Below are 25,742 nucleotides of genomic sequence, written 5' to 3' on the forward strand. Positions count from 1 at the left end.
GTCTAAATGCGGCAACCACTGGGATTTGAAAGTTCTGAGAATCGTACCCATGTATGTCATCTTCAGAAGGCAATTTACGACCTCAAGGCGGCTTCTCGTGCTTGGTATACTGAACTCAAAAATTATCTGCTTACTTTGAGTTTTGTTAAATCCCCATATGATTCCTCTCTTTTCATTTTGTATAAATATGGATTCACTGTATATATACATATGACTATCGACTCCACTTTGTTCGTGAGGAGGTTGAGCACAAACAACTTGAAGTTACCCATTTACATGTTGAGGATCAAGTTGCAAATCTTCTTACAAAGCCTCTTCCACGAGCATTTTTCAATAAACATTTTTCCAAGTTGGGCAACGTAGGCCTCGATGCCAACTTTTGTGTGGGGGGGAGGGAGGGGCGTAATAACGACACTAGCAAGTTATTTCCTTCTGTATAAGACTCTTTGTTATTATGCTTTTTAATATCTCTTTTGGTGTTTATCGCATTCCTTTTATTTAGGATTGTTATTCACATAAGTTTCTCTGTATTCCAAATTGTTACATTTTTTCTCAACTTTTTATGTACTACACTAGGCTATATAAAGCCAACCCTACAATCAATACAAGACAAGTTTTTCTTCTACCTTTATCACTCTTTAATTTTCACCGAATGCCCTAATCTACTATCTATTACTCCCTCCGTTCTAGTTTATGTGAACCTATTTTCTTTTTGGCAGATTCCAAAAAGAATGACCGCTTTCTAAATTTAAAAATAATTTAGTTTAAACTTCCAATTCTACCCTTAAATTTTCAAATACTCGGCATGTTTACCACCACAAGTTTCAAAAGAATTATAGCCATACAAATATTCTGACTAGTTTAGGACAACAAATTCCAAAAATCTTCATTTTTTTCTTAAACTCCGTGCTCAATCAAACAAGTTCACATAAATTGAAATTGAGGGAGTAGTAAATTGACCAAAACCTATATTGTCCTGCCACATTCTTCGCTGACTATGTCTTTTTTGTGCATGACCGGAGCATGGGAGGTATGATTGGAATAAGACACAAGTCATAGGGATTGTACCAATTATATATCCCATTTAGAGACGCCCGTTGCCTTCACTTCCGCTGCCTCTTCTAATTTTCTTCACAGTTGGCATAATCACTTAATCAAACAAGCATCTGCATGGCTCATTCCACCATCCCAAACCCATTACCTCTTCTTTGAGTTTAACTCAATCAACTCTCTTACGTGTTAATCCTTGGTTGTTTCTCCTAATGATACATTTGTAGACTATTTATAGTGTGTTATTGCTTCCTTCAATATCATCCTCTGCACTGGTTGAGCCCTTGACAAACTAGACTATGCTTCCAATTATCCCTTTGAGAGGTATTAGGTCCACTTGCAATTTTCACTGTTTTTGTAGTTTCTTGAGTTATCACTATTTACCACTTATCATGCTTTAGCTACAATCTTATCTATTGTCCTAATACACAAGACTGTGGCAGAAGTAATGACTCATCCTGGTTGGCATCGTGCTATGGTTGAGGAATGAATAATCTACATTGATTATTGCTCCCTATCCCGTCGTTCATATATAGAAATTACTCACTCTATCAGACGAAAGATTGATTTGCCAAGCGAGTTCCTTCTTCAGAAAAAAGTGAAAGAGTATGGGTGAAGTGAAAAAAGTACATAAGGAGTGAAAAGAAAACTTGGTTAGGGGAACCGCAAGTTAGTCCGACTACTTTAGTAATAACAATATTTATTCCTATACCTCTTATCCTTTCTTTTTATGTTTCCAATTCCCAGAATGCTAATATAATGTACCCTTGTGTTGTCCAACAACTTTCTTCCTCCGACTTCTTTTGCCAGTTCTGCATCTGTCATAGTCTATAAAGCTTGCTTCCTGGTGAGCGCTAGCTGTCTGAGGAGAGGGATTGACATAAATTAGGGCAGAAAGAGGGGACTCAGGTCCTCTTTGAAAGGATAGGTTTGCTGCTTGCCTTCCACACCTTATATGCCACCAAGTTTTGTAAACTCAAATGACTTGTTGGCAGGTATCTTTACAAAAATATTTTGAGACTTCAGAATTGGTTACCTTTACAAGAATTTAAGAACATATAGAGCTCCCGCTTGAAGGGAAGTGTTAACAATATCCCTATGGGTAGACTCTTAAAGATGTCTCTCTAAGAAGGCCGAATCCCTCTAACTAATTAAGGTCTTGTAGGTCCGTTGGATTAGGAATATTTCTTGGCTGTATAAACCAAGTGTACATGCTACATAAACCTATGGTGCTTGAGAGAATAATAAAAGACAGGCATTATCTGGATATTTTTCTGTTTTCTCTTTTGTGTAATCGGTTACAGAGGTTCTTGTGTATGTGCAGGGGAAAGAGTTGTATGAGGCAATGATCTCAAATGGATTTCAAAGATAGGTTTACGCGACTCTAGGACATTAATTGCATGGTCCTCTTAAGATAATGGTCAAATGTGTGACTTTGGGAGAACACTTGAACTATTTAATGCATAGCTCATTGATATGCTTATTTGACAAGAATAGGAATACAGCTTCCTTGTAAAAGGTGATTGATTCTATTTTTTCTTCGGATTATAATTGAAAAATAATTTGAGGACGTTAATTTAGTATGCCCATAATTATCGTTTTTTTCTTGGGGTTTTATGTCCGATATAATAAAATTTCTTGTAGTACTCTATATTTGGCATCTCCTGGAAATATATTAAGAAGTGGCATAGATAATAAATGGTCTTGGAGCAATGAAGCATGTGGAATGAGGGGTGGTAACGACCCAACCGGTCGTTTTGAGCATTTGCATTTCGTTCAGCTGTTTAAAGTCTTGAGTAGCTTCATATGATATATTATGAATTGTGTGAATCGTCGGTTTTGATTTTCAGGTGATTCGGGATTGATTTGGAAGAATGTTTCTCAACTAGGAAGCTTTAAGTTGGAAGAGTTGACCAAGTTTGACTTTTATGTATTTGACCCCGGATCAGAGTTTTAATGATTTCACTAGGTCCGTATGGTGATTGTGGACTTGGGCGTATGCCCGAATTTGCATTCAGATATTTGTAGAAGGTTTCGACACTAATCGGCGAAAATTGACAATTTGAAGGTTTGAAATGTTTATAAGTTAAACTGGAAGTTGACTTTGATGATATCGGTTTGAATTATGGTTTCGGAAATTGAAATAGCTTCATATGTCATTTGGAACTTGTGTGCAAAATTTGAGGTCATTCTGAGTTGATTAGATATAGTCCGACACGAGTTTTGAAAGTTGAAAGTTCAAAAGTTCATTAAGTTCGATTTGAGGTGCGATTCGTGGTTTTGATATTGTAATGAGCGATTTGAGGCCTCGAGTAAGTCTGTGTTATTGTTATCGGACTTGTTGGTATGTTCAGACAGAGTCCCGAGGAGCTCATATGAGTTTCAGATAGTTTTGAGTTGTGTTGCGGTCGTTTTTGATGTTTCGAAGTTGTTTCTTCAAGCATAAATAGTACTATATTAAGCAAATGAACTCCAATTTCTATTTTGATTGAAGCATTAGATCCATATCATAATTATTGAGCCATAGCAAAAAGAATCGTCGAATTTGGACATCGTATGAGGGAGTTATGCTCATTTAGTGTTGGAGAAGAGAGCTGGTGCTGGTGTTTCGCAGATGCAGAGTTGGGTCCGCATCTGCAAGCCCGCATGTGCGAAAAATGATCGGCAAGTGACAGTTGAAAATGCGCAGGTACGGCTTTTTGGTCGCAAAGTGGAAATGCATGTGTATAGAAAAAATCAAACTGCGTTCTTTTGGTATTTTGAGCATATCTTGAGTTTTAAAGCTCCGATTGGGGTGATTTTCGCGGCGTTCTTCTCGTATTTTTATGGGGGTCAGTATCTAATCTTAATTTTTTTATTTTGACATAATTTAAGTAGTTCATTTGTGAATTAATTTATATTTTAATTGGAGAATTGGAGGTTTTTGTTAAAAACTTTTCTAAAAAGAATAATTGGGTTTTAAACATCGATTCTGAGTCGAAATTGGATGAAATTAGTATGGTTGGACTCGTAATTGAATGAGTTGTCGGATTTAGTAAGTTTTATCGGGTTCCAAGGTGCGGGCCCTTGTTTGACTTTTTGGTTGACTTTGGGCTTTTGATTAAAGATTCGACCTTTATCAATTGTGTTTGTTTCTTTTGGCATTATTTGATGTTTTTGAGTTGCTTTTGGCTAGTTCTGAGCCGTTTTGGGGTCGATACATGCGTGATGGCATTTTTAGAGTATTGTTTGACTTTTTGGCTTGTTCGAGGTAAGTAACATATTTGAACTTGGTTTTGAGGGTATTTAACCCTGAGAACTATTTTATAAGAGGTGTATTGAGGTGACGCACATGCTAGGTGACGAGCGTGTGGGCGTGCACCGGGGAAATCATGATTCTACATCTATGTTCTCCCTACTTATTTGATTGTATGAGCTGTGAACCATGTTAGAAATCATGTTTAGATTATGTGCTTATTCGGTTGAGACCTAATGAGGCTATTTCTGTTATTTGATTGTGTATTTATTTAATATCAGCTTTGTATTTATTTCATATCAGTTATTTCATCATTTATTTTTTCAATAAATATTATTTTGAATTGAATTATTATTAATTGGCTTACCTAGCGGGCTGAGTTATATGCCATCACGATTAGTTGAATTATTGGGTCATGACAGGGCAGTAGGTTATGACAAGATGTTTGCACGTAATTACACCAGTTTGCTAATTTACCGTCATAAAGTGCTAGAAAACTCTTATAATTTAAAGATTTTGGCAAACTGAGTATGTTTGGTGTTGGACCTTCTGGACTGCTATATTCTTCATCCTGGTATAAAGCAGACAACCATAGCTCCATAGAATACACGAGACCTCTTTCTTCTTTACTTTGTGTTATCCTGCTATATATCTCCTGGTGTAGTTTCCTGGGTCAATAGCATTAACCGTGATGCTTCTCTGAAGTAGCAGATGCATCACTCAGAACTAACTTAGTTACTTTCTGCAAAGAGAGGAATAAGGTTCTCCAGTGGGGAAGAGGGAAGTGCTTTATAGCTAACTATGTTTGATGCCATGATCTTTTACTCATTTGTGGTTAAGCAATATTGCGTGAGACCTTGCTATGATACCAATTAAAACACAAGAGGAAGAGGAGAGAGGTGAATTGTGCCAAATTAAAAATTAGTTGACTAATGTGAGTACTAGTTGACTCCTTTTTTCGTGAAGCTTAGGATAAAGCAGAATATAAAATGCAAAAATGAAAAGTAGTAAAGTCTCAGAGTTTTAATATTGGTTCGAGTACCGTTGTGGTACCTACATCCAGTTATCTTAGGTCACAAGGGTTTTCTTAGATCTTCAATATGTGAACTGTTACAACAGTCGTGATTTTTTTTCGATCACCACTAACAAAATACAGTTTGAATGGTTATCAATGCTTGACACAACTTCTTGACTGTTTTCTATGTCTTCCTATCTTTTGTGATACTAGTAACTCAAGAATACAGTATTTGTACTAATTAAGAACTAAAAAGATGTAGAAACTTGTATATTGAGTTGCGTGTATCTTTCTTCTGTTCTTCATATAGGTAGGTCTTGAGTTATTCTTGTGATCATCAGAGCCGTTATAAGTTTTGAGCAGACTGTCCATTGATTGAGGCAAAGAATATTTTAAGAGATTTGATCCAAGGGTTGCCTTTGAATCAAGTCCATAAAAGGAGGCTGGATTCAATTCTTAGCTATGCTCTTCTTTCCTTGTATTTTCCTAACTTTCAGGAGCAATCATCGGCATGTAGTTGATTGATCGTCAATCGCTCCATCTTCCATTTTGCTTGTTGTCTAAATATGAACTCTGTCAATCATGATTGATCGGCAATCGGCATGTAGTTGATTGATCGTCAATCGCTCCATCTTCCATTTTGCTTGTTGTCTAAATATGAACTCTGTCAATCATGATCTCTGACAGATTTTCCTTTATTCTTGAACTTGATTGCTCTTCCTTTTGTTTTGACTGATTGGCTCCAGACCTTGCTAAATTCGGCATTGGCTTGATTTCTCTCTCTTTTGTCAATTTCAGCACTTGCATTTCTTTCCTTCCAAGTTCATGCATAAATTAGAATTAGTTAGGTATTTGCTATCGTCATTATTAAAACTTAAAGTATAACACTTTTTCCATAAACAAATGATCACTATCTACTGTGATAACAGTGGAGAGTTTATCTATCTCACATCATTCTTTGAAACTAATGGATATCTCATTTTTTGACCCTACGATATACATCGGAACACAATGCACCTGCCGAGTGGCAGCATAGACATATTGTGGAAACTGGTCTTACTACTACATTTAGTCAATCTTCATGTTTTCATCTGGTCATATGCCTTCAACCTGTTTACTTGATAAATTGGATGCCAACACTAATTAGAGTTAGTTTGGAAAGGAGTAGCTACAATTTGGTTGATTGAAGGGATTAGGGTACTAGAGTTAGTCCCTTTTTTATTGCGTTATAACATAAAACTGCTCTTTAAAAATAGAAGTTTTGAGGCAAATCGTACAAGGCCGGGTAGATCGTGATTTTTAATTCCTTGAGTATGAAAATTTTCCACGTAAAATTATTGTGTTTCTAATTTTCGAACTTCACTTTCTGTTCTAAATCACTTAGGCTAAAGAACCAAGTTCTTTAACAAGCGAAAAATTGGGCAAGACACAATTCACTACTCATTTCCCTCTTGTGTCTAGGCGCATTCTAAATAACAGGTCTCCCTTAGGCCCTTGAAATATTCTGTTAGTTTGATTATCTCGAATCTCCCGGGACAACATAATTTTAAAATATTTTTTGAATATTTAGTGAGAGTCTACAAACTTGAATATAGTGTTTTCAAATTAATTTTGACGCCTAGGTACAGTGGTCGTAAGCTTATAAATCTGACCCAAATTCTCCATTTTGGTACACGCCAAAGCGTCCCATTTCGGCGGATTGAAAGAGCCATCAATCACTATGATCTCTTTCTTAGAAAAGAAATTGCGTAAATTCTTCTTTTTTTTTCTCCCATGCTTTCCGTTGGTCAACAACCAACTAAAGTGCTCTATACTCTCAAGACGCCCTCGGTACAATATTGACGATCTCACAAAGATGCAATTTCAGTGAATTGTCATTTACTGATCTCATCTTTTACGGAATCGATCCCCCGAATTCCCTATTACTCTCGGTCCTTGTTCTTGGTCTCTGTGAAAGATCCAGTCGATGGGAATGAATCCATGTTCAAATCTTATTACCGGGTTTGATTACGGGAAGGAAATAGAGAAGGTAAGGGACCGCTTTCCTTGTTCAAGCCGGTATTGTTTGAGTAAGTAGTAAGTAAGTGAGAAGTGGTGGCCAAGAGGAATAAAACTTATTTCAAGTACTAATAAAAACATACATTTGTGGAAAATCCATATGTGGATAAATCTGCATAGCAGTAATAAAATCCCTTTTAATGGACTTAATCCTGAGACCTCATACCATAGGAGGCTCCATCCGCGATAAGCTAGCACACAAACAACAATTATAAGATAATATATGATAAGTTTACAGGTAAACAATCTATGTTCACATAAATTATGCAAACTTACTTGATAAGGAATCATTTCTCCCGACATAATACATGTATCTGTTGATTATTTAGGACACGATTTTTTTAATACGTTTTCTATGTAACAAATAGTTTACAAAAATTGTTGAATGTATACTACTTATGTACTTCATTAAAGTTCTAAAAGAGAAGACGCAACATAATCACAAATCTATTGACAAATGCCTCATTTCAATCTCTCAATAGTCTAATACAATAAACTATGTTCACCTAATAATAGCTTATAAACAAATAAACACACGGTATAAACAATAATTCCCTGCTTGGCTGCTTAATCAAATGATCCTAATCTTGATGGTAGATTAGATAAGGATGAGTAGTATAATCAGATACTTTGTTATAAAATAGATTAATACTAACTATTATGGGGTATATATAATTAATAATACAAGAAAATGATTGAAGTGGACCCACACAGTAGTACCATAGGATGAACGAGATCTTTCCATTGTTGATCAGAAGTCTTACCAATGGAGAAACTATTTGGTAGAGAGTCTTTTCCCCTTTGACGACCCTACCTTAAAATTTTGCAATAAATACAATCCTAAGCTTTGCTTTCGCGCGTCCCAATCCCATAATTTGGAAAGCTATCAAATTACATTTAGAATCCTGATAGTAAATCCATACGAATATAAAGTAAAATAGCTATACAGAGAAAATCCTTATACAAAAACCTTTGCTCTTTCTTTTAATTTCTTCTTCTTTTTTCCTTACATGAGCTTCAGATAATTTTTTTATTATTTTCCTTTTGTAAATATTTCTATCTACAAAAGCAAAAAAGTATTAATCTCTCAAGAAAATAAAAGAAAGTTGGCTTGATTAGTTGCATTCTCTATACAGCACTGAAAGCTACAAAATATGGTGACTTTTTATAATGCATGTAATCTTCAAATTGCGACATTGCGTCACAAGTCCCCGCCCATCGAAAAAGATTTTTGTCTCTCTGTCAATAAATAGAGCAACTTATTATAAGATATTATTTAAAAGAAAAGCAAGACATTATTTTATTGGACATAACTTTTTAAAAATAATTAATTTTAAAACTTGTAATTTTAAATATTGCTTAACCTAAAAATGGGTTGTTACTAAGAACCCATTTTAAACTTGTAACTTTAAATTAATTCGATGGGCGGGGACTTGTAATTTTAAATATTGCTGGAAGAAACTAGGAAATTTCACTAAGAAATCTCCACAGACGGCGCCAAATTATTTGACCAAAAGATGTAAAAACTTTTTGATTAAAACAATTAACGATGATGATGAGGTAAATCTTAGCCAAGCTTAGTAAACTCCATATCTGAAAAATGAATCGAAAAATAATGAGTAAAATAAGACAAGAGATATCCATCTTTATTGATGTTTGTCATTTCATCTTTCATGGGAGGATGACCAATTTTGCATTCTTTTTGGAAAGAAATTGAAGAAGAAAACCAAGAGAGAGAAAAGACTCCCCCTATAAATAGTTCTGGGACCCTCGCTATATTCTTTGGCCAATGTACCTTCACGCTGCGACCTTTGTTGTTACTTGAATATTGTTTTTAACTTAACGTATGTTGTAGGTGCTTGAGCTGAAGTAGGTGTGATGTCTCTCGCTATCCCACCACTTATGCGGGATCCCAGCTGGGTCGGCTACCGTGGTCAGATTTTGACCTTTACACTCTTCAGATATCTTAATTGGCAATTGAAATGCACGATATTAACTCAGTCGCCAATTTGCTATAGTGACAAAAAAGTATGTAATTTTCGATGGGATACAAAGTGGTAGAATGGTAATTTTATAGCATGGAGTAATGTAATCGTTCCCTCAGTTCGCGCCTATCCATTATCAGCATTATTAATTCGTTCTGAACATTACTGTGGGCCAAAAGGAATTTAATTTACCCCTTGCCTATAGAAAGGGACCCAAACTAGTTTGGATTCCTAAGACTAACCCCTAATTTCTTTTTGCAGGTCCAAGTGAAGGGAAGTAGCCAAATATGGTACATGGATAGTGGCTGCTCAAAACATATGACTGGAAGCAAGAACCAGTTCCTTTCACTTGAGGACTTAAAAGGAGGTAATGTCTCCTTTGGAAATGGGAAGAAAGGTGAGATTATTAGGGTTGGAAAGGTAGGTAAGACAGACTCACACTCCATTGAGAATGTCTACTTGATAGATAGCTTGAAGTATAGCCTAATCAGTGTATCACAACTGTGTGACAGAGGTAACCTTGTAGCATTTACCTCTACCAAATGCTTTGTGATTAATCTTACCACTGGCAAAATTGTTTTGCAGGGAAAATGAGTTAACAATATTTACATTGTAGATTTGTCCACTCTCTCAGAAAATGAACTCACTTGCTTGAGTGTGGTGGACAATGATCCCCTCTTGTGGCACAAAAGACTTGGTCATGCAAGTCTGAATCAACTCAATAAATTAGTCTCCAAGGACTTGGTGATAGGGTTACCTAACATCAAGTTCAAGGAAGATAAAGTTTGTGAGGCCTGTGCAAGGGGAAGCAGGTAAGATCATCCTTTAAAAGCAAGAAAATGGTAAGCACAACCAGGATGTTGGAACTAGTTCATATGGATCTCTGTGAGTCCAATGAGAACATTGAGCAGAGGTGGTAAGAAATATGTGATGGTACTTGTTGATGATTATTCTAGGTTTACCTGGGTACTATTCTTAATATCTAAGGATGAAACATTTGACATGTTTACTTTCTTTGTTAGAAAAACTCAGAAATAACTAGGTAATCAACTTGCATCAATCAGCTCTGATCATGGAACTGAATTTGAAAATGCTAAGTTTGCTGAATTTTGAGATGAGCTTGGTATAGGTCATAACTTCTCTGCCCCTAGGACTTCTCAACAAAATGGAGTAGTTCAAAGAAAGAACAGGACTCTTGAAGATATGGCTAGGACTATGCTTCTTTCTAGTAAACTGCCCCATAGCTTCTGGGTAGAGGCTGTAAACACTGTATGTTATATTATAAATAGATTCATGACTAGACCTCTTGTAGAGAAGACTCCCTATGAGTTACTTAAAGGGAGAAAACCAAATATATCCCATCTTAGGGCATTTGGATGCAAGTGCTTTGTGCACAATAATGGAAAGGACTCCCTAGGTAAGTTTGATCCCAGAAGTGATGAGGGAGTATTCTTGGGATATTCTTCACATAGCAAAGCATATAAAGTTTAATAAAAGAACTTTGTGTGTAGAAGAAAGTGTACATGTAGTGTTTGATGAAACTAACATTCTTTCTGAGAGATAGGAACATGAAGATGAAGCTATTGAGCAGGTAAAAGATTTGAGTGAAGTCTCACCTCAAGATAAAGTGGAACCAAAAGAAGGAACATGTGATGAAACATGTTCTTCCATCCAAGGCAACTTGACAGGGGAAACTGATCAAAGAGGAACTGGAACTAATCGCCTAAAGGAACCTGTTCATGACCCTGTTCCTCAGCAATAGAACATGGGAGAAACATCAAGCAAAAATTAGTTGGTTGTGAAACCTCACAAGTATCAAAGTTCTCATCCCATTGAGAACATAATTACTGATCCAACCTCTGGAGTTAAAACTAGATCACAATTAAAGAATATGTGTGCTTTTGATGCTTTCCTATCTCTTATTGAACCTAAAAATATTGTTGAGGATTTGCAGGATGCAGATTGGGTAAATGCAATGCAATGCAAGATGAACTCAATAAGTTCGAGAGAATTCAAGTTTGGCATCTAGTTCCAAGACCTAGGGACAGATCAGTAATTAGCACAAAATGGGTCTTCAGAAACAAGCTTGATGAAGATGGAACAGTTACAAAAAACAAGGCAAGACTGGTGGTACAAGGTTCAGGAAAGAGGAAGGTATAGATTATGATGAAACCTTTTCTCTAGTTGCAAGACTAGAGGCAATAAGGCTCCTCATAGCCTTTGTAGCACACATGGAATTCACTCTTCATCAGATGGATGTCAAAAGTGCCTTCCTAAATGGCTACCTAAAAGAAGAAGTGTTTGTTAACAACCTCCAGGGTTTGAGAGCAAGGAATGTCCTGGATACAGGTACAAATTAGACAAGGCTCTCTATGGACTCAAGCAGGCTCCTAGAGCATGGTATGAACGATTGTCCAAATTCCCGCTTGAACATGGCTACAAAAGAGGTAAAATTGACAGTACTCTATTCTTGAGGGAAAAAGGTAAGGATCTTCTTGTGGTATAAATATATGTTGATGACATAATTTTTGGGGCAACCACTGACAAACTAAGTAAGGATTTTGCCAAATTAATGGGGAGTAAGTTTGAAATGAGTATGATGGGTGAGCTTAACTTCTTCTTAGGCTTACAGATCAAACAATACCCAAATGGAACCATGATCCATCAGCAGAAATATGCAAAGGCGTTGGTCAAAAAGTTTAAAATGGATAAATCAAAGGATATAGACACCCCGATTGCAACTGCCACTAAATTAGATATAGATGAACCTGGTTCATCTGTTGATCAGAAGTTGTATAGGGGTATGATTGATTCACTTTTGTATCTTACTACCAGCAGACCTGACATAGTTTTCAGTGTAGGGCTTTGTACTCGTTTTTAAGCTAATCCAAAGGAATCCCACTTGACTGCTGTCAAGAGGATACTGAGATATGTGAAAGGCACTACTGATCTGTGTCTTTGGTACCCCAAAGGTAGTAATTTCAATCTAGTAGGGTATGATGATGCTGACTATGCAGGTTTCCTTGTAGATAGAAAGAACACCTCAGGTATGGCTCATTTTATTGGTTCATGTCTTGTATCATGAGCTACTAAAAAGAAAAATTCAGTGGCTTTATCCACTGCTGAGGCTGAATATGTTGTTGTTGCCTCTTGTTGTGCTCAATTGTTGTGGATCAAACAATAACTGATAGATTTTGGTATTGAAGTTGGTTGCATTCCTATCTTCTGTGATAACACTAGTGCTATAAGTATGACAAAGAACCATGTTCATCATAAGAGGACTAAACATATAGATGTTAGACACCACTTCTTAAGAGATAACTATGAGAAAGGATTGATCTCCATAGAATTCTGTGCTACTGATAAATAAATTGGTGACATCTTCACTAAAGCACTAAGTAGAGAAAACTTTGAGAGGAACATGTTGGAATTAGGGATGATTAAGATCACCTAATAGGACCAGCTCAGAATGACAAAGAAAAAAAATTGAAAAAAAAACTGAAAACAAAGGAAAAATGATTTTTTTTTGTTTGGCTAGGAAATTTGAACTTGTGTAATTATCTAGATTAATCTTTACTCAGCTTTATACTGTAATTAGTATACTCCTGTGACATGTGTTAATATGAATCACTGGTCTCTTACAAAATATTCTCTATTATGATAAATTGAGGCATGGTCAAGAGAATTCTAAATGAAGAACCTGGTTCATCAGTATGGGTTCATCTGAAAGCTAAGGTATGTTTTCTATAATCTGCACAATTAGAAATATAAATATTTAAATCATGAGTAGAAGTCCTACAATTGTTCAATTCCTTAGAAAATTCTATCCGTTAGTTTTGAACCAATTCCGTCAGCCTTAGAATTCTAAACCACAAAAATTGCCTAAAATCTAGGGAAGCCTAACCGTTCATTCAAACCTGAAATTTCAGGTTTATTAGACCTCTAATTGACCACTACTAAGGCTGCCGTTTATATATTAAATGTGTATTTCTTTTTAAATACACATCATTACCTCCCGCCATCTCCATAATTCTAAACCGTCAAAAATCCTTCTTCACTTCCACTTGCTTTCTTCTTCAAAATTCTAACTCACCAATTCTCACAAGAAACCAACGATCATGACAAACCCACAAGACAATCCTGGAATTACTCCACCACCCACTCCCTCTAATTCATCTACCCCTCCTCCACCTAGTACATCTCCAAAATCCAGGCAGAGAAGGGTGAAAATGTTTGCTCGGAAAACAGTAGCATTTGGGGTCCTCTCAAAGAAGTTAAATGAGAAATTAAAGGCAAGCTAGGTCCAAGACTCTAACTCCAACTCTGATTCTGAGTCATACAAATCCGCTAGTGAGGGGGAAGGACTTGGGTCTTCTGACTCTGAGAAGACTCAAGAATCCCCTTCTAAGGTAAGTTCTTCTTTGATTGAAAATCTAGAAACTAGGCTTGTTATGGTTGGGCCTATTAGGGATGTAGAATTACCTGAGTTATGAATGAGTGGAGGTAAAAAGAAATCTGAAAAGAAAAAGAGAGAAAGGGTGCATGTGGTGAAGAGAGGGGAAATGGGAAAAGAGTGGTTGATCATTCACCTAATGCTGATTTGTCTGTGCTTGCTATCTGTGGGGTTGAACAAGAAAATGTAGAAGAGAGTGGCAACAAGTCAAGGGGAAGTAGTTCTGGTGAAGCTGCTGAAACATTAGTTAATCTAAGCACACAAGGTGATGAACCTGGTTCATCTACTGAAGAGACCCTAGCAGACCTGTTGAAAAAGGTTGGGGAAAGTTATGATCCAAAGAAATGAAGAACTCCCATACCAAAAGCCCTCAGTGCTCCTAAACCCTCCAAGAAAAGAAAGGCTTCATCCCTAACACCTACTGAAATTTCATTGCCAAAGGGAAGAGTTACAAGAAGAAGGGTGAAACAGAGTGAGAGTGATCTCCAAAAGGCTCTAGCTGAGAGTAAGAAGAAAAAAATGGCTAAAGGAAAAGGGAAGGTTGTAGATTCCTCAGAGGCTGTGGAAGTTGAGGAGATGGAACAGGTCCATCAGGAGGAAGTTCCAACAGTGGAGGTTCAGACCCCCAAGCCCAAAAAGCCCAAGACTTCTTCTAAGAAGTTTTCCTTTGTGTCTGAGGTTGCTAAACCTTCATTAGCTAAGAGGACAAGGTCTGCAGTAAAAAGTAAACAAGTAAGAATTTCTGAAGATGAGAAATGGAATGGAGAAGAAGAAGAAGAAGAAGAAAATGAGTCTGATGGTGAACAAGACAAGCTTGCCATGTTTGCCAAAAGAAATTTTTTAAAGGGCAGATTGCTGAAAGACTTGGTGGAACCAGGAATGATGAGACTAGTGGATGCCTTAGCTACTCACGGGTGGAAGGACATGGTCCTTCAGATGGATGGAAGGCTAGCCAGGAATGAGATCATTGAGTTCATGGCAAACACAGAGGTTAAGGATGGCCAGGTTAGCAGCCTGGTGAAAGGAGTTCGAGTGTCCTTTGATGCAGAAAAACTGAGAGAGATCCTTGATATACCCTCTGAAGGGTTTGATGACTATACAAGGCAAAGGTGGCCTTGTCTGGACTCCCTTCCTATTGACCTTGACATTACCAAGAGGTTCTGTGATGCTGAAGATGTGAATGAGGCTAGGGCTGTTCAGAATAGTGAAATGAGGCCACAACACAAGGTCTTGTTTGAATTTGTCAACAAGTGCCTATTGCCCAGACAGGAGAGAAGGCATATTGCAAATTATATGGACCTAGTTCTTATGGAGTGCCTGGAAAGTGGAAGACAAATTAATTGGCCTGCCTTCATCATCAAGCTGCTGGACAGGGTCATCAATGGCTCCAAGACTCATGCTACCCCCTATGGCTTTATTTTGACTACTATTCTGAATAGATGCTATGTGCCTCTGAAGAAATGAGAAATGGCTTCAAGCAAGGATCACTTTGGTATTAACACTCTGATTGCTTGTGACTATTTAGTCAATGTCATCCCAAATGAACCTTTTCATCTAAGAAGACTCCTATCAACAGTAAAGTCATGGCTCTTGTTCAGGAATGTGAAGCCAAGGATGCTGAGATAGCTAGGCTCAAGGCTCGTATGGCAGAGGTAGAATCTGAGAGAGATGCTCTCAGAACTGAGCTTACCAAGGAAAAGGAGAAGAATAATGGAATTCTTCATAATATTCTAAATCTTCTCCAAGCCCAAAACCAACCCTCTAGCTCCCTCAAGCCTTAGAAATCCTAGGTTTTGTCTCCCGAACCTGTCTAGTACCTTCAGTGACCTGGATTGGGGATTTTTCTATCTTTTTTTTGCTCATGTTTTAAATGTTTTTTGCTTTCTAGTTGTGGATTGTGGTAGCAACATATCCTCTATCAATGATATCTGCTATTTTTGCTCTTGTTCAATGTTAATCTTTTCTTGATAGTTTAAATATGTTTGATTGATTACTGATGATTAAACCATGATTGCACTTGCAGTTGCCCCAGTGGCCATGAGTACTTATTAAAATTTGGGACTCACACTTTGTATGCAACTTTTCGATGATGCCAAAAGGGGGAAGAAATTTTGTGCTTTACACATTCTGAATAAGTAATATTTATATCCTAATTAACCTGGTCCTTGATGATAAGTGAATTTTCTAAACTTTGTATCGATGGTTAAGCTGAGTTCTCACAGGATCGTGAATTTTCTAAACTTTGTATTGATGGTTAAGTTGAGTTCTTATAGGATCCAAGTATGTAAAAAGCACAGAGTTTGTCATCATAAAAAATGGAATTTGTTGGCCCAAGAACATGTGAAGTTTTGATGATTGACAAAAGAACTCAGACATGGACCAGATCCATCCTGTGAAGCACAGTCATGATCAACCTGTACGTGTGAGATGCATGTGAAGGAGATAAATCTAACTAATTGAGAAACAATATCTCGTGATCTAATCGAAAAGGTTGCATATTGGATAAGGAGAGAAAGAATCCTTACATGAAGAGAACACAGTATAGGAAGAAGATAGTGTTAGAGTTTGAGATTACCTTGAACTCTTCTACGATAGAAGAGTAGCATTTGAATCCTAGTCAATCTCTGATTACTAACCTATTAAATGTCAGTGTTGTTCTATTTTACAGGTAATGCACATAAGCAGAAGTTAAACTTAAATTGAGAGCAAAAGAGAAAGGCGATTTTGCAAGCAATTTATGTATGATTCGAGTGTGCAATCCTGAAGCTACTTGAATGAGATAGAAGAACTAGTTCCATGTGTCTATCTTTTATTCTAGTTCAATTGTAGTAGGTAATTTTACATTGTACCTTTCAGCTATCATAGAAGCAATTGTATAGATACCTAGAGTGTTCAAGTTAGAGTTAACTTGAAGTTGTCTCAACAGTTGAGGCTTGTAAGCACGTGATTTTTGCTTTACGGACATTCGCTCCAAAAGAAAATAAAAATAGTGACAAATGGCTTCGTTGTACAATTGTTCGAGTTTTCATGTGTTGTTAGTCACTTGTGGATCTGTCCATTCTTTTTTTGCATTTAATCATTAACAAACAAAATACAAAATATATGTATTAGGATGGTTAAACCATAATTCGGTCAGTAAAAGAAAATTCAAAAAAATATATATGTGCACCGTTCGCCCTAGGCTTTTAGCTAACCTACGTAAATATTTTTGTGATAATTGTGTTAAAATGTTGCATTGTTGTTTAAATCCGTTACCTTATTATTTGTTATTTTTATTTTGTTTAAAAGAAAAGAAAAAATAATAAGAAAGAAAACAAAAGCAAAAGAGTAGGGAAAATCGGTTTGGGCCAAGAAATGAAACAAAATAGGCCCAAGACCAGGACACAGATCCAGTCCAAACACAGGCTGCCCGGACACGTCCCAAACGACGTCGTATCAGCGCCTCAATCTGAGCCGTTGATTCATGGCAATCAAACGGTCCAATACAGCCCCTGCTAAGTCGAAACGACGTCGTTTCAGGCAAGTTAATCTGGGCCGTTCATTCCCATTGATCCAACGGATCCAGGCCTTCCTCTAAACCCGTCAACATGACCCGATCCAATCCCCTACCCGGTCATAACCCACTATCATCTCCCGAACGACGTCGTCCCTCCTCAATGGTTAGATCCTGGCCCTTGATCTCAATTGATCCAATGGCCAGGATCTAAACCCTCAATACATATATAAACCTAACCCCCTTACCCCACGCCCCAAGCCACACCCCCCCCTCGGCCACTATTCACCATCTTCCCCAGGCTCCCTTTCCTCTCAAACCCTAGCAGCCTAGGTTTCCCACCATAAGCCTGGCAACCACAGTTCCGATGACCACCAAAATAACACCCCCGATGCACCCGACCATCCTGAACACGAATCCACTAACCACAAGCCTCGAATCACTTCCGTTCGTCTCGAATCTTCGTTTGAAGATTTGAGTCGAACCTGGACCTATGCCAAACCACCCCATCTTCATGCTAGACACTCTCCTGACCTTCCTCGTGACCAAACCAAGCTTGGTTTGGTCCGAATCCACCCACAACTCCCAAAAATCCAGATCTGGAAATCCAGACTTCTGAAGCACATGCACCTGGGGAACCCGGCCAGTTTTGACATAGGTTTGAGGTCTAATAGACCTTAACCAAGGTGTTCTCATGTGAGAACACCCTGATTAAGGTTTGTTCGGCCTCAAAGGTTCGAAGTCGAGTTTGATTTGGGTCTGTTTGGTTTAAACATTTTGGTAAGTTTTCCGTTCTTTTGTTTTATTTCCAAATAAGTTGTCAGCATATCTCTTTGTGTTTGTTTGTTATTTTGTTACTTCTTCCAGATTTCTTTCATCTCTGTTAAAGACCCTTTATTTGGTCGATTGTCTTCTGTTTGTTCTGAATACACTCTGTGATAAACATGATCGTCAGTTAGATTAATCGTCAAAGGAACTAATTCATATAGGCCCAGTAATTTAATAAAAGTTGTCTGATACCCTTTAGGTCCCCGAACGTGTTGTTTATATGAGCGACTGATTATTACCTGCTATAATTAGTATAGTCGACTCGATAAATGTCGTCGATTAGTTTTCTATAACTAATGGATCGAAGGAGCTAGGAGTTTCACATAACTAATTAAACTCGGACACTGGCTGGATGACCTAGTAATGTTTGAAATGGTCTGTTGGCATTATAAAAATGACTAAAAGGGTTCAGTCTAGGCAGTCCTGAGTTCGAGTTTTCATCAGTGCAAAAATGCCCTAATGCTGCAATAGGCAGGGGCAGTAATAATCAAGGTTAACGGGGGTATTCTGGGGTGTTTAAAAAGAACAGAAGTAATTAGTTTAAGTGAGCTGACAAAAAGGGTACTAACTTAGGATTAAACTAATACCAATGGGGGAACAAGACACAAGGGTATGGGGGCTCAAAATGAATAAACAAATGAGCCCATAATTCTGGATTAAACAAAACCAGGCGTGGGGAATAAAGGGAGCTGACACCAAGCATGCTGAGCATGGGCTTAAAGAGTATGGGCATTCTGCCAATTGGCAGGCAGGGCAGCTCAGCTGTAATGGTGCATTTGGCCTATAAATAGGCCATTTGATAACTAAAACAGGGGCTGAAGTTTAAGGGTCTTAGGCTGGACTTTTAGCTTTCAGAGAGGGAAAAACAAAGGGCTGGAAAATTTGTAGTCTAAAGAGAGGTCTGGTGAGTTCAAAGAAAACTGAAAAACATAAGTTAGTTTCCAATAAACACTGCAACCAAACACTGCCTGAAAGTTGTATAAGAGTGCATATTGGTCAAGCTGTCTTGGCCAAGTTCTTGGTTTGCATTGGTTGAGCTGTTTCTGGTTATTGAATTGGTAGTGTTGCTGCATTGAATACTCTGTTTGCTGTTGTTTCATCTTTCTTTTCTGGGTTCATTGGTTTGGTACTCGACTATTGGTTGTTCCTCTTTGTTCTGGGAAATATTGTTGGTTCATCATTCTGCCTCTGGGACTGTTTGTTTGTTGCTCGACCACTTGTGAGCTCCATCATTGTGGCTGGTTGTTGTTGCTGTGTTGTTGGTGTTTATCTGCTGTTGCTGTATTTGCTGCATACTACTCAGCTGACCATTCTCCTTCTTCTTTTTCTTTGCTATACCAGGTACACGATTAATAGTGTCAATGTAACTTGAAAGTTGAGCATGAATATAAAAGAGAAGAGCTGAAGATGTTTATTTCATACATAGACTGTTATATTAAACTTCATGTAATGTATAATAGCTTACTTTCTTGTCTAGATACTGAAGCTAGCCTGCATGCCTAGTAGATATCAATGTGTGGTGATAGAATGTTAGTTTGTATATATGGGTTGATAGATAAAAGTATTCCCAATGCAATAGGTTGTACCTAGGCTTTATCTAATTGCGTTTAACATGTCTTTAAATGCATAAAACCGTCCATGTTAGTTAACTTCATTTCCTTTTGATAAATTGCCTCCTTATAATTGGCGAACCATTGCTTTAAAATAAACAGCGCAAGTCTGCACTTCTCAACCTCACGAAGGTCGAGCCCGAATCAAACGAACCCAGCAGGCTTTCATCAGAAAGGCAGCGGCCCAGGCCCAGCCGATACTATGTTGGCTGGGTTTGGGCCCATAATGACCGATTAGCTGCCCACGTGCATGGCCATGTTTTCTGATTTTGCGCAAGCACTCGGAATTCTGTTATAGATAAACTCGCAATCATGTAATTAATTAGGACTGTCTACCGTTTTCAATTGATAGAGACGAACACGACAAGAAACGTAGTTGCTATAGGATGTCCTTTTAAAATAAGAACGAGATGAGCCTCGATGAAAATAAACAAAACACGCAGATGCGGGGCCCTTGTTAAATGTAAATCATTGAAGCATTTAGTTTCCCGGACGGGTTGTTTAGCAAATCTCACAACCCTCCTAAAATAACAACACGTTAGTCTCTTTAGGACACGCTTTAATAAACCTTACCTTCCTAAACTTGGGTGCACATTTATGTGACCCAAATCCAAATCTCGACGGATTCGAAATGTGTCTCTAATCACGGGTACATTGATTGTGACGTGGTTCGAGGTGCGTGTCCATGACGTTGCAAATTCATTTCAAAAAAAAAAAGAAAAAAAAAAAGGAATGAGATGAGCCTCGCCAAATAAAATACAAATTGCGGGGCCCTCAGTAAATATTTGCTTTAAAAATTGTTTAGACTTCGGGATGGACCGTTTAGTAAAATTCCACGGTCCTACCCAAAATAAATACGCTAGTCGCTTTAGGCGCGCCTTTAATAATTTAATTTCCTTAAACTCGGGTGCACATTGATGTGACCCAAATCCAAATCTCAACGGAGTCAAAGTGTGTCGACGACCACGGGTACATTGATTGTGACGTGGTTCGAGATACATTTTCACAACGTTGCAATTCTTGATAAAAACAGTAAATGATAAAAGCGGTTAAAAGTTAAATTTTGCACATAAGTTCACACTTGTATGAAATCAGATAATCAAGCCGAATATAACAGTTGAGCGACCGTGCTAGAACCACGGAACTCGGGAATGCCTAACACCTTCTCCCGGGTTAACAGAATTCCTTATCCGGATTTCTGGTACGCAGACTGTAATATGGAGTCATTCTTTTCCTCGACTCGGGATTAAAATTGGTGACTTGGGACACCCTAAATCTCCCAAGTGGCGACTCTGAAATAATTAAACCAATCCCGTTTCGATTGTCCTTTACTTGGAAAAAACTCCTTTGCGCCCATGCGGGTGCGGAAAAAGGAGGTGTGACAGCTCTGGCGACTCTGCTGGGGAATATGACCCAGAACCACTGGTTCAGGGTTAAGAATTCGAGCTTAAAATAATTGTTATTATTTGGCTTTATTTATTATCTGATTATTACATGTTTTGAGCCTAATGTGCTAAATGCTGCTTTTACCGCTTTGATATTATTTGAACTGTATATAAACTGTGCCGAAACCTTTCTCTTCTTACCTCCGGGGATGTGCTTACTGGTTGAGACTCCCTATTCTGTTAGTGTCATACCCCAAATAAAAGAGGTTCGGAAAGTTTCTAAGCCGGCTGGCCTTTTGGTTCCCGGAAAGGAGCTCCTTCCTCAACTCGAGTTGTCCGCTCGGGTACACTGTCTAGAACACCGACCCAGGTTTTGAACATAGAATAACGTGACTTCATGCCGGATCCCTAGTAGGAACGCTTATTTGCATCACGTTGCATATGACTTAGGGGACTCAACACAGGGGTTGGGTCCGTCTAGGACTAGCAACCTGATATGAAAAGACCATTCTGGTGCATCCCACTGTTCTCCGTGCATTTATTTGTCTCATACCCGCATGCTGACCGGTGTTTTTGATATTTGGAATATTGTGAAAAAAAAAAAGGGAAATAACGGTTGGGAATTGATTTTGAAAAAAAAAACAAATACTGTCAAAACTCGGCCAAAATTTTGAAAAGTCGTTGTTCTATCTTTCATAATAAAATTATATCAATAGAAATATAGAGTTGTCTTATCATAAAAATCAAAAAAAAATCTTATTTTTAAAATTGTTTTTTATAATAATAAAAAAAAAAAAAAAAAAAGTCTTGTGTTGTCTTTACTTTTATCATTTGTTACAAATATATGTATATATATATATGAAAAATTCGAAAGTTTTGCTTTATTTCCAAATGTATATATCTTTACTTATGGTAAAAGTATTTATCTTGTTATAAGTCTAGAAAAGTCCTTTCAGGCTCCCAGTTTTTCGAAAAAAAAAAAAAAAAAAATATAATAAATAAATAAACAAATAAACAATAAAAATAATATATATTGACTTCTTTAGAAAGTTTTATATATATATACATGAAAATTCAAAATTCAAAAAATCGCATATGTTTTTGCTTTTAGCAGGATAAGTGTCGTTTGTTAAAATCTTATTAATAAATGTGCAGAATGAGCACGATTCCGAATGAACCATTTTCAATCATGAATAAAATTCCCCTCCAATTGCGGCTCTGGTGGAATGATTTGGGCAAAGAGGGGCATGACGAAATCAAGAAGTATCTGAAAGGCCTCACGAGTTTGTTGGATATCAGGCCACGAGGAGATATCATAAGGGCACTAGTCCCCCACTGGGATCCTGCGCACAATGTCTTCCGCTTCTCAGATTTCGAACTTACCCCAACTTTAGAAGAAATAGCAGGGTATATCGGCAGCGCTGAGACTCCTTTGAGGCACAAATATCTGATTGCTCCGAGAGCTGTGGCAGTACACCGGTTCCTGGACTCCTTAAAAATAGTCAGAACAATTCATAACCCTGACTTGGCAAAAGGTTTTTGCAGCATGAGTTTCATATATCAAAGATATGGTCACATAGGAGGATTCGACAAGCCAGAAAACCAGTTGTGCAGCAAAGGTAATCGCCAGAAGTGGGAAGAACATAGACGAATTGCTTTCATGATAACTTTCTTAGGACTACTAGTATTCCCAAGAAAAGATGGGAATATTGACATAAAGATAGCAGGGGTCGTCAGTACGTTGCTCACACAGAGTGATAGTACGTTGGCGCCCATGATAGTAGCTGATATATTCCGGGCACTCACTTCTTGCAAAGCCGGAGGAAGCTTTTTCGAGGGTTGCAATTTGTTGTTGCAAATGTGGATGACCGAACACCTATGTCACCGAGCCCCGTTTCTGAGCCATGGATCCGCAGGAAAGACCTGCATAGAGGAGTTCTATACCAGAGTTAATGAAACCTACCTGCCAGAAGGAGTCACAGCATGGACCTCATATTTCCATACCCTCAACGCCAGTCGAATACAATGGGCGCTAGGATGGTTATCAATCGACGAAGTCATATACATGCCAGCAGCTAGGCCCCATTTCCTCTTAATGGGACTTAAGAGCATTCAACCATACGCACCACATCGGGTTTTAAGGCAACTTGGGAGGTATCAGATAGTGCCGAAAAACGAGGATCTGAGCATCCAGGTAATCGAGATCAGTCCCGACGGCCAGTTTCCTGAAGCAAGGGTTCGTCAAATTTGGAGCCAATGTCAATACTTAGAAGCAAATACTTGTGTAATGAATCAGGCAAAAGGGGAAGTTTCGCCCGGGTATCAGGCCTGGTACAAAGGGGAGACATCATCTGGAAGACCGACCAAAAGACCTCACCTGCAAGAATTTGTCAAATCTTCACAAGAGCAGTGGGGCTGGTTGGCCAAAGAGCAGGAATATCTCGTCAAAGCAGGCAAACTAAAGCAACAAGTTCAGGATATGAGGTTTGAGTGCCAATTACAGTCTGCTGCCCACGAGGGAGAAAGGAACAAGTTAATCAGAGAAGGCGAGGTCCTCAAAGCTCAGATCCGGAGAATGAAAAAAGAGGCTAATAGCCAGCTGAGAAGCCGGGCAGATAAAAGATTGATAGCAGGGTTAAAGGATCAGGTTGCGAAATGCCAGAAAGAGTTGGAAAAAGCCAGGGCCAGCACGGCAAAATTGCGAACCAAGTGGGCAAACGGTGCGATGGCTCGGAGGCAGCACCTGCAACAAGTCATAAGGGAGTATGAATTGAGCATCGGGACCTTAAAGGAAACGAATGCCTCTCTTCGAGAAAGGATCCTCAAGCAAACACGAAATGCCCAAGCCGACAGAAGGCAATGTTACGATGCAATGAACAGAATGGAACGACAAATGGAGATATTCCAGGATCAGCTTGCCAACAACGCGCGAACACTGGGATTGAAGAACCGGCAGATAAGGCATTTGTTCGCAGAAAGGGACAACATTCGAGGAAGGATCGACGAGATTGGGCATTACATCTACGTGAGATGCCTGGCATGCGAGCAAATGCCCCGGAAGACCCTCATTGTTTCCATCATGGGTTGCGTTCACCGAATCATGAATGAGTTGAAAGGTCTGCAGAGAGACCTCACACCAAGGGCCGCGGAAAGGCCGAATGATGCCTCGTGGGCCCCTAAGTTGGAAAATTAATCTTTGGTTGAGTTTTGTTTATTTGGTTTTGTTGTTTTTCCATATGTTGTTTTCTTTTCTTTTAGTCAAAACGGCTTAAGAACTGTGGAGTCCTGTACTATTGCTATTCCTTGCTTGAAGTAATTTGTAATAGCAAAATTTTGAGAATGAATTTAACGATTTCACAAGAATTTTGTGTTTCTTTACTTTAAGGCAGAACTACGCCTGGTCTGATTCACGCGGGGACGTGATACGTAGGCAATCCCCATAAGATTCGACCGCTTTTTTTTAAAAAGAGAAAATATAAATAAAATAAAACGCGGGGTTTCGCAGAATACTCTAAAAAGACAAATGAACAAACCGGGATGACGCATGTGGTTTGAAGCAAAGCATGTAGAAACGGTTAACTGCCTAGGTGCATTGCATCCTCTATGTGTTATGATCAAATCTGTTAAGCTCTAACACTAACAAAGTTTGTTGTTGTCTGATACCAGACAGTTAGTTGTTAAAGAATTCTGGCAACACATTCATACCAAACCAGATCCAAAGGACCGGTAGCAACAAGCATGACCACTTCTGAGAATAGTAATGAGGAAGAAAGGCCGATGAGCCAGTTGCTAAAAGAGGCAATGGAAAAAATTGAGAGGATGGGACTGGAGATGCATGCCATGCAGCTAGCCCTGGCCAAAACGCAAAAGAGCCCTGAGACACTGGGACACGTACCGGAGTACCCTCACTCTGGCCCTTCCACAAGCCGCCCAAACCCCCTCTATCATCAAGAGAGAAGCCCTCATGATTCCCAAGCTCCACCACCCCACCAACCTCTCCCAACATCCAATATTCCCATTTTTGTGGGACCTGCATCAGCCCCTTTGCAGCGAACGACCAGTGAGCCATTGTTTCAGGCTCACGATACACAGTACTATCCCCCTGAGCCTACATTCCACGCACCGGAACCACAGGTTTACAATCCCCATTTGGAAGTACCGGCAGAGGTTGAGAAGCCTGTTAAGGCCCCAGAACAGGATGAAGTGTTAAGAAAGTTCAAAAGCCTGGAGCAATCCTTCAGAAACTTGCACGGGCTGGGCAATCAAGTCAGCGTGGCATACAAAGATCTGTGCCCTTTCCCAGATGTCCAACTCCCGGCTGGGTTCAAGATGCCCAAGTTTGATTTATATGAAGGGCACGGTGATCCCATGGCACATTTGCGGGGGTTCTGTAGCAAAATGAGAGGGGCAGGAGGCAAGGATGAGCTTTTGATAGCTTACTTCGGCCAAAGTCTGAGCGGATCTGCGCTGGAATGGTATACCAGGCAGGATTTCAGCAGGTGGTACACGTGGGATGATCTGGCACAGGCTTTTGCAGGTCATTTCCAGTACAATCTAGAGATAGTCCCTGACCGTCTCACGTTATTGAGGACTGGGAAGAAACCCGGGGAAAGTTTTCGCGAGTTCGGGT

Source organism: Nicotiana sylvestris, chromosome 5 (genome assembly GCF_000393655.2).
Source record: "Nicotiana sylvestris chromosome 5, ASM39365v2, whole genome shotgun sequence".
NCBI classification, from domain to species: Eukaryota; Viridiplantae; Streptophyta; class Magnoliopsida; order Solanales; family Solanaceae; genus Nicotiana; species Nicotiana sylvestris.